This window comes from Schistocerca piceifrons, chromosome X (genome assembly GCF_021461385.2).
Source record: "Schistocerca piceifrons isolate TAMUIC-IGC-003096 chromosome X, iqSchPice1.1, whole genome shotgun sequence".
Classification (NCBI taxonomy): Eukaryota; Metazoa; Arthropoda; class Insecta; order Orthoptera; family Acrididae; genus Schistocerca; species Schistocerca piceifrons.
In genome coordinates, this window is record NC_060149.1 from 454,589,329 (window position 1) to 454,605,395 (window position 16,067).

Consider the following 16,067-nt stretch of genomic DNA (forward strand, 5'->3'; position numbering starts at 1 on the left):
AGAATACTCACACGATGATGTAATCTTAATGACAGTGCTTACACCACGCTTGTCTGTCCACTTCTGTAGTATTGCTGTGCGGTAGCGGATCCATACCACGTAGGACTGACTTAAAACATCGAAACAGTGTTGTAATATCGCGAAATAGGGGGGGGGGGATGAAAGGGTCAGGAATATGATCAGCGAGCTGAGGTGACAAGCATTAAAACAAGGAAATTTTCGTTGCAGCCAAAAGTTTTTCACGTAATTTCAGTCACCATTTTTCTCCTCAGAATTCTGAAATATTTTGACTCACTTACCGGAGGAGAAAAGACCACTTTATAAAATAAGAGAAATCAGAGCTTGCAACGAAAGATGTAGCTATTCATTTATCGCATGTGGTATTTGAATGTGAATCGGTAGAGAAATAGTCTGAAAGTGGGTTTACGAATTCTGTACCAGACACTTAAGTCTGAATTGTAGAAAATTCATGTGGATATTAATATAGTTGCTACTGTTAATAAGCATTTTTAGATATACAGAGTGTCTCTATTAAGAAACGACAAGGGCATTTCTTTTTCAGCGTATCAGCAGATATTTGCGGTTTTGTATTTGCAGTGCTTCTGTTTGAAACTGTTACTAAAACACAACTGTGTCAGGAGGAAAGTGCACATTAATTATTATTTCTTCAGTGGTGCTGAAACATATAGCCTTGTTAAACGCCTTAGAGCTTATGACAGATATAAATAATATGTACTGTCTGTAAGTGAACTACTGAATTACTCGAGAAACGAAGTTCATAGCAGTTACACGAAATATTTTCGTATGAAGATGTTTTGTGGATGCGTTATTTTTATTTAATACTATTCATTCTGAGACATAAAGCAAGGAAACGAGATCGATGTGACGGCGGGTTGTCCCATTGTAGCCAGAAGAGCAGAACAGTGAGGAGCGCCGGCGGTCGGCACGCCACCTCCTGCTCCTAGCTGCTGCCCTGTGGCCCTGGTCGCTAATTCAGCAATAGGCCTCGAAAAATCATTCTGGGAATTAACTTACTTGCTTACTGTGTTGAATTATATGAGGAAGTTACAAGCTTTTAATGTCTGCACGAGAAAAGGAAGTGCAGGCAACCCTAATACTGATAAATAGCTAGGAAAAACAACTCCAAGTACATAGTCATTAGCGCGCTTTTATTCGGAATGAAGCAGTACGATAGCAACAGGAGACACTTGTGTTATTAAGCAACATATTATGACACAGGGGCTAAAGACAATGTTACTTACTTACCCAGTGAAATATTCTGTGCCATAACGAATTCCGATGGAAGTGAACAATACAGGACATAATGCAAACTCATTTACTGAATAACTGGGTTTAAAAAGACGTTGCCATAACAGCAGTTTGTCCTTTGTCAGCAGCATCTGCAGAGCGACAAGCAGTTAAATTTTCATATTCAATTATTCTGCAGTTTTTATGTAATTGTATAAACAGTATTCGAGACTCGTTAGTAAAGTTGCAAATATTTCATGAAAGTTACTTTCACACTGTGGGACATGATCTGCCAAAGTGACAAAGCTAATAGACATTTACTCGAAGAATTTTCGATAAAATCAAGAAGTGTGGCGTTGTTGAGTGTGTAATATTGTTTAGAGTTCAACATGGAATTTTTAGGACTTTTTTGGTTGATATTAAGTGATCGGCCATTACAGTATTTTTTATGATGTTGTTATTCAATTTATTATGCATCAGTATTAGCAACTCTTTATGTTATATGGAATTATATCAGAAAAATATATGCCACAAATATGATAAAAGATTTACACAAGCAAATATTCATAGTGAGTAACTGAAGCCTAATGATACTGAGTTATTTACGTGAACTACTGTCACCACACTTGAGGAACACAGGACGTATGTTCACTTACAATCAAATGTACAGTCGGTCACCAGCACGAGATGAGTATCATACTAGGAGGAAACGTCTGACATAAATGTTCCATGGCCTCAGACATTTCCAGGGGGATAAACGTTTGAATGGTTCATAATACCGAATTTAAAACCAGGCAATAATTTAAGGGATAACAGGTAAACGAAAACATCACAGCATTAACTATGCGTTATTACGCTATATAAAATCGCGCAAGGTGGCGATGTGGTTAGCACACTCGAGTAGCATTCGAGAGGACGACGGTTCAATTCCGCGACCAGCCATCCTGGTTTTGGTTTTCCGCCGTTTCCCTAAACCGCTTCAGGCAGATGCCGATATGCTTCTTTTTAAAGTATACGGCTGAATTCGTTTCCCGTCCTTCCCTAATCCGATGGGACCCATGATCTTCCTGTTTGGTCCCTTCCCCAAAATCAACCAACCAACCAATACTTAGAAGAAAACTCATGAGTCATAAATGGGAAGGAAAAAATTGTGAATGATTATTTTCTTAAAGCAGTGTCGATTAGCATTGAGTCATACACTCATAGATTTATGTCATGGATCTACGTATGAATACATGCAGCATGTATCCATATATTGTGCAAGACATGTGAGGAGCTGTACTGTACCACGTTCACCGAATATGACAAACTATTGTAAGGAGGGAAGAACAGTTTGTTAAAATATGTTATGAGCAGGCAGTTGGGAAAGAAATGACGATCTTAGCGATTGGCTTTGCTGTACCATATAGCTAATACAAAATCAAAGACACAGAAAAATAACGACATAAATAGTTTGTTGAAAAAGGTTTAAAAATCATTTTATAATCTCCTTACAGGTTAAGTACTTTTAGCTATAAAATATCGATGCATCAACTATAGACACATGTTCAATATCAATAGCTAAGTAATGTTGACACTTCAACTACAGGCAAAATAGTATATAAACACGAGAACTTAATAGAGACTGCGAAGAGTACACCTGGAAGTTAGATGGTTTATGCAGTTACAGAAAGAACACCAAACTTCAGATACGCACATTACTATCTCCTATAAAAAGTACTATCCACATTTTTAAGCATCTTCATGACACAATAATACAGGAGCACTTTTTGAATGGGACACATCAAGTTTGATAAGGTTTTTGAATAAACAGATTTGTTGTGCTTCCAAGAAACTGCAGAAAAACAGGAAGTGGTTTATATCTCCTGTCATAGCCGCAGAATGTGTTATCCGTGAGCTTATCGGATGTAAGTGGTAACAATTTGAACTACAGAACTATAGGTATTACACCTTGGTATGTAGATTGTTTTCAACTTAGTGCTCACATATAATTATTGAAACACGGGAGGAGTTTGATATTACTAGTACTACCGCAGTGTAGTCCATGTCTATAGCAGATTTACAGGCCCTAACCCCGTCCGCATATGCTTATTCCGTCATTTTCCGCATCTACAGCTTGAAATATGAAGTTGGCAGGCTAACGATGACGACAAAACCACAAACACAGGCAGTCTTTGCCATCTAGTCGCTCTTATAATTGTAAACCAGTGCCACACCAGCTGGAGACTGTAGAAAGTGAAGTCTCGTACCCCTTCGTTTATTTAGCAATGATTCTCGTAAGACATCCAGTATTTGAGTATTTAATTTACTGCTCCATGAAGGATATTAATGAGTCACATTACGGTCTTTGAGTCTGAAACATATCAGTAAATTCTGGAATGCTGCTCGACAACCAGATCTGAGAAGCTCTCGAATCGTTGTTGCCGTAAAAATTGAACCACATGCAGGTAGTTGAAACTGCTTGGAATATTTCAGTTAGGAGAAAAAAATGGTCATCTTACTCCTGAAGTCTCTTGATATCTTGTTTCATAAAATTTCAATAGTGAATATCGAGTTTTCCAACTATTATCTGAAAGTAATTCCAGATGCGTCTACTTTGCTGTCTGTTTCAGTCCAACGGTCGATGGAACAGACTGAGTCTCCTGTTGTCCACAGTACAGGACAAAGATTTCCGGTTTTCGATTCCGACCCTATGAGCGGAAGATCATCTTTCATTTATTGTGGGAATCTAATTAATTTACTACTGTGCTACTCACTCCTTTCGCAAATAAATCTGCAGCCAAGTACTGACGTCGAGGGTATAGTGGGGGTTCAGCGGCTGCTACTAGTAAGTTATTAGTCGAAATCGATCTCATTGCTTCAACGCTTGTCGACAGGCATTGGAATTGTACGAGGTGCAACTCATGAACTGCTCGTTTAGCAGCGTTTGATGTGAGGAGCATCCAAAATCGTTGACTAAGCGGACAAAGAGCCTGGAAATATTGAAGACAGTGTAAGCGTCCGCGCCCCATCAAGTTGCAGCTACAGATCTCATCACGTTAATGTTTTTCTTCTGTTTTCTTGATTAAATGAGATATGTGATCAGCCAATGTGAAAAGCAGCGAAGCAGAATGCCACGTGTCTTTTCATTCTGGCTATACGTTATTATTCAAATTAGCCATGTTTTTAAATGCAAATTTGTGTTAATTTGATATACAAATGAATTACATGTCAGATTAAATCCATGTGTAGGATATTACTTCCTTTTCTTCCGTCCCAACAGGTTCGGAGATCTCATTGGATGTAGCGACTATAGGTAAGACGATTCCTGCGCGCTGTGCTATCCGCTGATAAGCAAGGGCAGTTCAACTGAAGAACCGTTCCACTTACCATTGGTTAGCGTCGGGCTCTGAAGTCGCACTCAGAGAGGGGCAGAACGGATGCTGCACACAGCTGTGGATGGTTTTCTATCATTTTCCTGGAGAGAATTTTCATCTATAAGCGGTTCATGTGAGCAGAGTTGAAACTCAGAGAGAGGCAATTACGAGCTGTATTGTGGCTAATCAAGTATTCCCAATTTAAAACGATGCAGGAGCATCTTTATTGCCCCTGCACAATGCGTCTGAGAATAGTCTTGAAGAAGACAAAGCACGACAGTTACGTAATGTTGGCTGTATAGTTTTAGGCGAAATTTCTCACCAGGTCCTCGTACTTTACGGGAGACACTATTGTTCCAGGTATTTTTATGTGCTCCCTATGTACTCACAAGAAAAAAGAACGACCTAACACGATCGACGGGCATACTAGAGAAACTGCCAACACACTTGTGCCAAAGTTCATCGGATTTTCACTGGCGTTTCCATTTCGCGACCGATCGTTCCTCACTTTCCGAATAACCCTCGTATTTCATCATATCACGAGGTTTCTGAACTCTAACGAAATAGGATGTCGTTTTGGGGATAGAAGATCTGCCACCCCATTTAGTACTATGAAGAAAGTGTAGTAGGTTACGTGCGCCGTGCCAGTTTCTGGTACTACAGCAATCATATTCTCTATTGCTTTTGTGTATGACTGTCAGTATGTTTTGTTGACGTTCCAGTGGGTGTTTGGAAAGAATTCCACGTCTCTTGCTGATACTTCTATCGTCAGAATAAAAGGGAAATAATTGATTCTAATGAGTCATACCGTATAGATCAAGTGGAAACACTGACGATTACTGGCGAGCGTGATGTGAGATCTACAACAGAGCCACTTTTGCGGGGAAGAGACACTAGGGTAGGAAAACCATAATTGAGGATAATAAGCTGATTATCTTATATTACATACGCAAAGGTTTTGTGTACGAATTCCTTCAACTCGTGCTGTGGGCGTTCAAATCTCCACAGAGAACTGGGACTTCTTCGCACATCTACGTACTCGGGGAGCAATACCCCTATAACATAGTAAACGATACAGAACTTCATTTAATTCGTACTACTGTAGTCAGTACTGTGATAGTGGATTTGAACCATATTTCGAGAAACGTAACTTCTTTCCGTAGCAGGATAGCAACTCTTCCTTTCCCGTCTGGTCTATAGTACCTAATAACAGTGAATCTTCTAAGTTGATATGTCTGTCCAGGTAGACCCACGTTTCGGGAATACATTGTTTATTTTGAGGTTCTCTTAGCAGGCTCTGTGTATTGGCTATGGCTGACTGGCTGACAGAACATTCCACTGAGCGATCCTGACAACCACGATTCGCAATAAGCTTATAATTCCTATAAGGAAATCTTTGATGTCTAACTCAGCCCTGGTAGACAGTGTCACACAATAATAAATATCAGACACCAGTTGTCGTCTGTGGGTTGATTACTGCCTCTAATTGTTCCAGTGTCTGAGGGATGACATGATTTGCCGGCCGGGGTGGCCGAGCGGTTCTAGTCGCTACAGTCTGGAACCGCGCGACCGCTACGGTCGCAGGTTGGAATTCTGCCTCGGGCATGGATGTGCGTGATACAACCCTGAAGTGAGAAAAAATTTACATTACTACTGAATCGTCGTAAATGTTATTACTTCAAATTTTACTCAAAGGAAGACAAATTTTAGGTTATGCATTAGTTAGTTACAATTATTAGATCTCCAATGATATGTTACATACAAAATTAAGTACAAAATGTGCTGTTTTATACATTACTGCAATCGTAAATTTTACGAAAGTTACTAATATTACCTTTAGTTTCAGTATGAGCCAAGTACAGCAATTTCGTAACTGGCGTCGGATGTAATGTTACTAACCTCGTTTCTCTTTCAGTACGTGCAGGGCGATACAAATAAATGTGGCCGGAAAACTAAGTTCCGGGGTACCAAGAAACAAGGTAGAGTAAAGGATAACAGTTGATTTGGTAGGACTCTGAAGCATTTTCTGGTGAACGCAGCCTCAATTTCTGGTGTGCGCGCACGTTTGGGAATGTTTTTTGACTTGTTCAAAACAGATACTGTCTGATGCCGTTTTGCGACGAAGCGTTTTATGGCATTCTTTGCTGGCACTTTGACACCATTAAACTTCTCAGCAAACAACTGGCCACACCGTTGACACATAACGTTCCGCAACGACTTCCCGCTGCTCCACTGCCAGCACCATTGCCCACTTCGTACTGCTCTATTCACACTGACTCAGCGCGCACTACGCTCTGAACCGATGTGGATAACGTGGCGGACGTACATGTGGTATACGCGTCACGTGGTGTGGTTATATGCATACATTCACTTCCAATCGTATCCACTTGTCTGGTTCATTTTTATTTGCCCCATGCTATACATAGCAAGGGCCACAGTAATTTGGTTTATCGTGTTTTCAATACCTAGAGCATCTCTTTCTTTAGCAGCTGTGCTTGAAAATAGTTATCGAAATTACGTATAATGCACTTATATTATTTCTTTGTCTGTCTTTACTTAATGCGACTTATATATAACTATGCTCTTTGATGTAACTTACGTGTAAATATTATATTCATTATTTATGATAATTTATGTTATTGTAATTAATTTATGGATGTAAATTCAAAAGTAGTGTGCTGTAAAGGAATGTAAAGTTTAATACTGTTCTTGTAATATTGGTTCATGCATAGGGAAAATAGGTTTGTAATCATGTAAAACTTGGAAGGAAGTAACTCCGCAACGGAACAGGGTAGGCGGGAATAGGAAAAGGTAGATCTCGTGGTCGAACTGCAAGGCCTGTGTGTTGCATGACGAAATCAGTGGCTAGTAAGCAGGGATCTAGTGGACTGAAGGAGGGGAGAACTACTGCATGATTATGTAATATCGTCTTGGATGCGAAAGTAATGCTGCTTAGTATTCATGGCATATTCTGGTCAGCTTTGTACAATGAAAATCCGAAGCTAAGAGGAGAATTATCTGAGCTTGTGGCACCGGAAGATACCGTAGATATAGTCACATCCTTTTCTGAATAGCGCAGCAGATCGACGCAGCTACAGTCGTCATTTCAAATTATCAGTTGAATACTGTGTAAGGGCGTGGACTAGTTTTGTGGCTTCGTTTTCAATAATAGTTTGGAGTTGAGTAAAGTCTGTGTTGAGCCACTGTGTTTATGCTTAGTTATTTAAGTAGACGGTATTCTATCCCAAGTGCTACGATAAATCGGAGTACATTACTTTACTGAACTAAAAATCAGTTGCCTTCCATAACAAAAGTTAGAGATTTTTTAAAGTTTCAAAGTGCATAATTATAAAGTGAGCAATCGTTTTGAAATGCTCCACTTAGTTTGCATAAATGAACAGTCAAAGTTTCATTGAAGTGCATTTACTAAGACAAGATTTTATGTATTGAGTTCAAGGAGTTTTTTTGGAATAATAGTGTCTACAACATCATGTGTTATATGGTTAAGGCTGTTTCCCATTTTGTTTTGCGACTAAAGTGTTAAGCATCTATCAGAGTCCACCGACAGTTTATTTTCTGGGTCTTCATGGTAATAGTTGAGTCAGATTTAAATGTGATATTACAATAACAGCAATCAAGAATAAGCAACGAGTTAGAAATGTTCAAACTATACTAGCCATGCGTTACACCTTCCACTTGAGCTAAATAATGTAACGATGTGAAAGTTCGTTGAGAATGCAAACAATAATCAGTAGATACCATTACTTCGTTATTATTTCAACAGCGGTGTATTCTTAAAATTAAACTGAAAAAAAAACTTGTTGAAGTCAGTAGTGCGCCACCATTAAGAATCATTTTCCTAAAATTTTACATTATTTTCCTACTGTAATGCACAGATAGGAAGTGTTTTGAGAGTCAGTTGTTGCCTAACTTATTAATACTCATTTGTAGTTCATGTCAAATCACTGGTACATTATTTTCTAAATTGTGCTACTGTCTTGTATCTTTACAGGAAAACAGGACTTTCGGAACCATGATAGTACTGTGTACAGCTTTGGCTAATTATCCTGGCGACCGTTTCCTTTCACGTGATTACAGTTTACTTGATCACTAATAGAACTTTGGTTCGGTCCCCGTTTATCTAGTGCTTCCATTCGGCAGAAATCCTTACGGTTCAAAAATGGTTCTAATGGCTCTGAGCAATATGTGACTTAACATCTGAGGTCATCAGTCCCCTAGAACTTAGAACTACTTAAACCTAACTAACCAAAGGACATTACATACATCCATGCCCAAGGCAGGAACCTGTGACCGTAGCGGTCGCGCGGTTCCAGACTGAAGCGCCTAGGACCGCTCGGCCACGCCGGCCGGCACGTCCTCATAATGACTGTTCACAGAGTAAAGAATACTGGCAACTGCCACTGTAACAGTACCTTGGTCAGTGTCCTTGCTGTGGAAGACGGGTGGATGTGTCACAGAGAGCAGCTGTGAAGTGATTATCAGGCACTGTTCGGCAACACAGTACCTATGCAAACACTGAAACAGTACTTGAGCAAACGTGGCGACCTGCACTACTCCCTATAAATGAACAAAGTCTCGCTACAAAACACCGTCAGAAACTGGAATGAAGTCTTTGCGTAAATTAAATTCTACATCATTACCAAGCCCTCGTTTCTTTGGTATTTTATCTTTGCTTTTCATCTTCCCGCACCTCCAACCCCCTAAACACACCTAGCCCCAAAAACATCGCCCACTCACACCACAAACAATCTCTAGCCTCTGAATTTCTTAAATCCTGCTGTGTGGCTATGGAGATTGGTGGGAGTACGTGTGGTTTTTTTTAAAGAAGTGTGACGTGAGATCACAGTGTTGAAATGAATATTTTCTGGTAGTTGAGGAGAGCTTTTTGTTTTTATTGGAGGCTGAGTAAGACGATCAATTTTTGGCAGGATTTTCTGTTGGAGAGAATCCTCGCTGTTGGACTGCTGTGGTCTGTTATTTGGCGATAGACCACTGGCACCGTTTTGACGGCAAGTAATACTGAGGATATATCGTCGCATGAGAGGCACTGGCTGGTGAGAATGAAGGTGCCCGCATCGGAAAATTACTGTCCAGTAGGACATTAATGTGTCTACATCGGAGAAGTGCTGGCTGGTTGGACGCAAAGATTTCTGGATCGACTTGGCATATCAACACGGTAGAGGCTGCCATATCTCTGAGTTCTGCTCAGGTGCTCGTCAGGAAAGGACCTGCATGTCTGCACAACGCCACTCGGCAAATCCCAGACTTACTTATGGTGAGCATAATTGGCAGCACAGGCAAAGTAGTGAAACTGGTTTCACATTTGTGGAATTCTGGACGGCCGCCTCTCATGTCCTTTGCGCTGGTAATGAATATGTGGTTTCCTGGATTTTTAATCGTCGACTTCCAGTCACTGTTTCAATCATCGAGTATGTGATTCAATAGTCATAAATTATCACTGAACACCAGGAGAGAATCAATTCGTTGGAGATGTTGTAGTAATAATTGTTAAGGGAGTGACACTGCTTTCCATTCAGCCTCTACATAAATTGCATTTGACCTAATTATCACAGGTTTTGATAATCCATTAATATGTTGAACTCATAAACGTGTTTAGGAATAAATGTGAATATTGATTTTAATCATAGTTTCATTTTCTTTAGGTTACTAATGTGTATCCTGGAAGGTATTCGCAATCAGCTCAGTATTTGTACCAACGTTCTACTCCAGTCATATGGTGTTAGAGTATGATGTTTGTTTTCTAAATTATCCACGTTAAGAGCTAAGGCAGGGCCGTAATTTTCTTGTTATCCGTTTAACTTTGTGCACAAGTATTTAAACGTAATTTCTTTAGGAAGTGGTCTGCTCAAACTTAGTTTTGAAGGGTTAAGGAAGTTTCTCATAGCAGTGTTTTGCATAAAATTGGCGTCTCTGTGCCAGGAGGGAGTTTAGGATTCTCTAGGAAGCGGTCAGTTACGTTAATTGCGCAGTTCATGCAGACTGACATTGTCTACGACTGACCTTCGACTGTGAGGAAAATATTCAGCTTCAGAGATCAAAGTAGTATCCTAATTTGTGGGCACTTAGAATTTCAGTTGTATAAATTTTACACGCACGTTGGTGACTAAACGAAGAGGCAAAAAATTTTTGTGCATTTATTGTAGTCCATGCTGGCGCCTTTTACCGTTTTGTATTTTTCTTTCCTGTAGGTTCTGATAAAGCTCTTTTGGGTTCTGTCCGACAACTGAGGATTCACCATTCTGCAACCCAGCATTGAAATTTTGGAGGAGAATTTTTATATGTAGGACAGCTGCGTAGAATATGAGAAGCCGATTGTTTCTTCTTTTTTCCTTTACATGGTAGGAGAGATGTAGTAATTTATGTAGAGGGGTTAGGTTAGTTAAATCTTGAAGTCACTTCGCCTGAAGATGAAGGCGACGCATTCAATCGAAACGTTGCTACGAGACGACGAGGCTACTCGGCTGACAACCCGCCAAGACTTCATATATGAAATTCGTCGAGAAAGCCTCCACTCGCATATAAGAAATTAAAGACATGGTGGAGAAGGTCAGAAATAACAATAAACAGAAAGAAGAGAGTCTAAGGAACTGTATTCGAGAGATAAGCATAGAAACCAAAAAAATTCAGCAAATTGCAGAGATATCTCAGGAAAATGTGAATCAAACCGCAAACAAAGCAGAGGAAGCAAGAAAGTGTAGTGAATGAAGCGTTTACAACTAGTAAACAAACTGATAAGGGTAGTCACGAAGCAATTTCAAAACTACACCATATAGTCAACAACACAGGGCAGTATAAGATTATTTAGTATCAGGATTTAAGAACCAGTAAACTTCTTAGAATTCACGATCAAGTCATATCGGTTTCTGGACATGGCATGCGAACTAGGGGAGTAATCAAGCACTTCTATACCACACTTCCTCTTCACTACCATCAATTTTTAGCTGGGACATGCAATGTTGACATAAATGCTTTCTGTAACATGCTACGTGAAGCTGAGTTTGCGTTTAACGCTCAGCTCAGCTGCGCACGGATGCACGATTATGAAGGACACTTTCGCAAAACAGTATGTTAGTGGAGGCAAGAGGAAAGTTTCCAACCGATTTCTCATACACAAACACCAGTTGATCGGCGTTGCCTGGTGAAACGTTGTTGTGATGCCTCGTGTAATGAGGAGAAATGCGTACCATCACGTTTCCAACTTTGATAAGGTCGGATTGTAACCTATCGCGATTGCGGTTTATGGTATGGCGACATTTCTGCTCGCGTTGGTCGAGATCGAATGAGTGTTACCACAATATGGAATCGGTGGGTTCAGGAGAGTAATATGGAACGCCGTGCTGGATCCCAACGGCCTCGTATCACTACCAGTCGAGACGACAGGCATCTTATCCGCATGGCTGCAACGGATCGTGCAGCCACGTCTCGATCCCTGAGTCAACGGATGGGAATGTTTGCAAAACAACAACCATCTGCACGAACAGTTCGACGACGTTTTCAGCAGCATGTACTATCAGCTCGGAGACCATGGTTGCGGTTACCCTTGACGCTGCATCACAGACTCGAGCGCCTGCGATGGTGTACTCAACGACGAACCTGGGTGCACGAATGGCAAAACCTCATTTTTTCGGATGAATCCAGGTTCTCTTTAGAGAATCATGATCGTCGCATCCGTGTTTGGCGACATCGCGTGAACGCACATTGGAGGTGTGTATTCGTCACCGCCATACTGGCGTATCACCGGGCGTGATGGTATGGGGTGCCATTGATCACACGTATCCGTCACCTCTTGTTCCCATTGACAGCACTTTGAACAATGGACGTCACATTTCAGATGTATTACGACCCATGGCTCTACCCTTCATTCGATCCCTGCGAAACCCTACATTTCAGCAAGATAATGCACGATCGCATGTTGCAGGTCGTGTACGGGCCTTTCTGGATACAGAAAATGATCGACTGCTCCCTTGGCCAGCACATTCTCCAGATCCCTCACCAATTGAACACGTCTGGTCAATGGTGGCCGAGCAACCGGCTCTTCACAATACTCCTGTCACTACTCTTGATGAACTGTGGTATCGTTTTGAAGCCGCATGTACGCACCATCCAAGCTCTGTTTGACTCAATGCCAAGGCGTCTCAAGACCGTTATTACGGCCAGAGGTGGTTGTACTGGGTACTGGTTTCTCAGGATCTATGCACCCAAATTGCGTGAAAATGTAATCACATGTCAGATCTAGTATAATATATTTGCCCAATGAATACCGGTTTAGCATCTGGATTTCTTGTTGGTGTAGCAGTTTTAACGGCCAGTAGTGTAGAATATGCCGTGTCTAAGAACAACAGCCCGTTGCGTTTCGCTGAGAAGATGGATCGGTCCACTTGGTACTGGATTCTAGACATACCAATACAATAATAACTTTGAAAGTAGGCAGACCCCAAAAAGCTGGAAGAACTATTACAGAGGTTCCAAAGATAAGGGTTTTCGTCAACAGACCTTCAGTAAAGATTCTGGCAACGCGAGTTACATCCATCCTGAAACACATGGCGTCCTAATCTCAGACCACAACTACAAATTTCGCCGGTTGCCTTTTGGCCGAAAAATGTTTTAGGCATAATTGATCCACAGATTGAATGGAATTCTTGACGAGGTCGTAAGGGGACATCACATACTACGTCGATGGCCTCTTAGTCACTAAGCGAACTTGGAAGGACCCTTGAATGACTTGCTCAGTGCACTGAAAAATCATGGAGTACCTGTCAACCTGTGAAAGTCATTTTTCGGCACAACAGAAGTTGAACTTTTGGAGCACATACGTTGCAACAGCAGAAATCATCAATCCTAACCCAGAGTAATTACAGCCCGCTACCCAGTTTCCTACGCCTCAAACACGGAAGGACTTTACAGGGTTCCTTGTTGTTATCAATTTTTGCAAGAAATTCATAAAGATACACTCGTTAGCAGCGCTAGGAATCCGTGCACTGACAGGAGAACAGACGCCGTGGATTTAGGACGAACTAGCTGAGAATGAGTTTCAAGCACAGTCAGGGGCACTAATAACTGCACCAGTGTTAGCACATCCTGACCAGCAGACTGGTTTTTTACTTTTTGAGGTAGAGTACAGATTAAAAGCGAGATAAATTCCCCAATGACCAAGTTCGAGACCTTAGCCGTGGTTGGAAGTTTAAAAATTTCTGTGATTCCCTGTTTGGACGAAAGATGCAGATATTCACATACCACCACATATTAGAATTCCTTTTCACAGTCAAACTCACCTGTGGTATGTTAACCCATTGGGTAGCCTATTTGCAGGAATTTGATTTCTCTATTATGTATGTGCCAGGAGAAACGAGTATTATTGCCGATGGATTGTCATATTCGCTAGAAGAGAGGACACACAAAGTGTTAGAGATCACCTAAACTCACCATTTCAGCCTGTACTATAAGGCTTGGAATAACGACGTAAGCACACACACAAGTTACAGACCACTGCCGGCCGATGTGGCCGAGCGGTTCTAGGCGCTACAGTTTGGAACCGCGCGTCCGCTACGGTCGCAGGTTCAAATCCTGCCTTGGGCATGGATGTGTGTGATGTCCTTAAGTTAGTTAGGTTTAAGTAGTTCTAAGTTCTAGGGGACTGATGACCTCAGAAGTTAAGTCCCATAGTGCTCAGAGCCAATTGAACAATTTTTATATAAGGAATATGGTCTTTGAAAACTGCTTATCGGTAACTCTGCAAGGAATAGCTATAGAACAGGACAAGTAGACTCCGCTTCCTGGAGAGACTGTTAGTGACGTGCATTCTGTAACTTTATACTACTGAATACAGTCGGCGAAATTCTTTCCTAATTGAAAGAGGATTTGAGAAAATTGACAGTTTTTGAGTAATTCTTAAAAGAAAACTTTCTGGGCGAGTTATCGATGTAGTAAACTTAGTAACAGACACAGGCAGTCCCTGATAATGGGGGTCACAAGCTTCTGTACAATATTCAGCAACTAGTTATAAGTCATCTGGATCGGCTGGAATATCACGATACAAAATTTTTACACGCAAATTTGTGGAAGAACGGTTTAAATACACTTGATTTGAAGAGCCTCATTTCTCCTTACAGTGATGGAAGTACAGAATCGTCTGCTTACTTTTTTCACTGGAGGAACAAAAATGTTACTTTCTGATTCGAAATTCCTACTTTAAAGGCGGTAAACGTCTGCAGAATCGACGCCCTCTGAGCACTTAACTTCAGTTCGGATTGAGTTACGGATAGAGTGACTTCAGACTGCTTACAGAGCAGACACTTTGACCTCTGTTTGCAGCAGTCTCTTCGCCCTTTACACTCGGCAGACACACTGCGTGTTCCACACGCAGCTCTGAGTGGTGACTTTGCAGAGCACACTTCTGACTCAGACGTCATCTGAGGACAATGCAGCAGATCTGAGGACAATGCAGCAGCAGGGTGTACACAGGCACAATTAGCGAATCGTCATCACCACCAGCAGCCAGCACGTTCATAGTCCAAGGATGGTGAAATTTACTGCTTAGAGAGCTGATTTTACCATCATATGTTTTCCTTTCTGAACTCTGCCAACCGTAATTCACTTCAGTTTTGTCTTGTTTTGTGTTTGTTATTAATTTCGTTGTATCTCCAGTAACTTTCACTGAAGTGCGTGCCAATGTCTTAAACAAAATAAATTAGTGCCAATAAATTTCATTGTATAGCTATTCACTCTGTGCATAATTAAGTTAACTATGTGATTACCCCACCCACTGATCTATTGCTGGGCCGAAAAGTAGCACTCATCACCTCTGTTGTCAACAGTTTAGCTACGGTGATTAAATAGGTAAGATATTTAAAGAGGTACCTAACCAGCCTCATTTGTCACTCTCTTTAATAGCGAATGGGGTTTAAAGAGTGGATGGCCGTTGTCGTCCTGTGGGTGATGTGGCAGTGTGAAATTATTTCTGATACTATTCTCGACTTGGAAACTTTTCTCTGAGTAGAGAACTTCACGTGGGATAGTCTGTGCTTGAAAATGGTAACTTCAAAAAGTAACTTCAAAATTTCCAGAGCTCCAGCAATCGGTTCAGCTTGGTGACAGCATTGCGGGCGAAGGAGTCAGTGCTGAGTATCCATCAATTTCTGTTGGTCGATTTCGGGAACCTCGCCAATAGGCCGATTCCAGTTCCATGGAATGGTTCTGCTGCCGGAAGACATGGTACCAGATGCACTGGAGATAATTGTACCACATGTTTGTGCCATTATCATTCCTTACAGTAACTCACAGACTGACTAATGAATTGGTAGAGATCTGGACAGTGATACTTGTGTCTTGAGCCTCCACGAATCCCAAGTGACCAAATGTTGGAGCATCATGGAAATACTTCAGGACAGCTGGCCTTAGACGCGCTGGGATTGTGAGCAATTA